Here is a 1,517-nt window from a genome sequence, read left to right as displayed (position 1 = left end):
TTACGCAATAAAATGGGATGTTTTAATTAGTCAATTCGGATGATGCGACGTATGACGCGCTCAGTGAGAACGCATCCTTAATGTTTAAAATGCTTATTGATGTAGAGTAAATTGATTGATGAAATATTTTTTGTGTTATTTAAATATTTTTGTTTTCTGTGAAAATTCCAAAAAGAAATAATCTTATGTGGTATACAACGTTTATATTATATACGATAACTGTGGTTTTTATTTACAAAAGTAATAGGAATAAGTACCAAAAGATTTTTCTGCTATAATGAAATAAAATATAAAATACAATTAAGAATTTTATATAATAACTTATTTTTACAAGCTAAAAATTGAATTAGACAAAAGTGTAAATATTAATATAAATTTTGAAAATATTTAAAAAATATACAATTACAAAATATAAACAAAATATAAACAAAATAAATTACAAAGTATACAATTACAAAATATAAATTACAAAATTAATTGTAGTGATTGATACGTTGATACAGTGATACAGTGATGTTACTAGTGCACGATGTTATCAATACATAATATCACGGTTTACTAATTCTAACATTCGCATAGCGACAGCATTTTATATTACCGCTTATTGCGTACTAACTCTACTGACAATGAAACATAAATATTTCCGTGATATTATATGCGATTATATGCAGACTGTTCCCGAAATAAGTTATCTACACCGATTTGACTTGATCCTACGACATAAAAAAATTTATGAACATTATTGTGAACAAAGTTTTCTTATAGTTTCTTTTTTCGAAAAAATAACGCTTCTATATCTCTCGGAAAGAAACTTATATTTGTAATTCTTATTTGTCACAAAAAATTGAGTTTATTACACAGAATTAATACTTATTAAATAAGAAAAAAATAGAATAGGTAGGTTGTTTTACATACCTGTCTGCTTTCGCTATCTATAATTGTTTTATACTGGGACGTTAAATTACTTTTCAGCTTGTTTTGATGAAAACCCACTAGTTAACTGCAGTCAGTTCTAGTATAATCATTGCAGATTCAATATACCAGCTTTTATTTCTAGAGGTTTTTAAAGCAAAAACAGATTTGTGGGAGGGAGAGTTGCTAAGGGGAATTGGCTATGAGGAGAACGCCTATACGTTTTACGATCTATCGTTCACTCCCTTCACTCGTAACCTTTGCACTCCACCTCTCTCTCACTTACACGCCACTCACACACACTTCACCCTCTCAGCTACAAATTTGATCATTCAACTCTAACCGACGAAACGGAAGTCTCCTATATTTTTAAAATCAAACCTCTTTCCAGTGAGAAACAATACGTCGACCCAACGTCGAATTGAAAACCATTTCTCACCAATTTAATTACTAAAATAAAATTTGTTTTAGATATAATAAATTTTATTAATTAGCATCATATACTAGAGAATGAAAAAGAATATACATAACAAGATTGTGATTAAGAAATATGTATTTAGAAACTTATTTACGATATTTCTAAAGCGGTCACCCATCCAAGCCAT

General features: G+C 28.6%; 1 protein-coding gene across 10 annotated transcripts in view; it reads left to right on the top strand.

The window, feature by feature from the left end:
* The window catches only part of LOC105448494 (nuclear factor 1 X-type), a 108,526-nt gene that overhangs the window by 585 nt on the left and 106,424 nt on the right, over positions 1-1,517 (top strand). The window lies entirely within an intron of this gene.

This window comes from Wasmannia auropunctata, unplaced genomic scaffold, assembly GCF_000956235.1.
Source record: "Wasmannia auropunctata unplaced genomic scaffold, wasmannia.A_1.0 LD336085.1, whole genome shotgun sequence".
NCBI lineage: Eukaryota > Metazoa > Arthropoda > Insecta > Hymenoptera > Formicidae > Wasmannia > Wasmannia auropunctata.
Note: the sequence above shows the minus strand (reverse complement) of the source record. Positions and strands in the feature narration are given on the sequence as shown.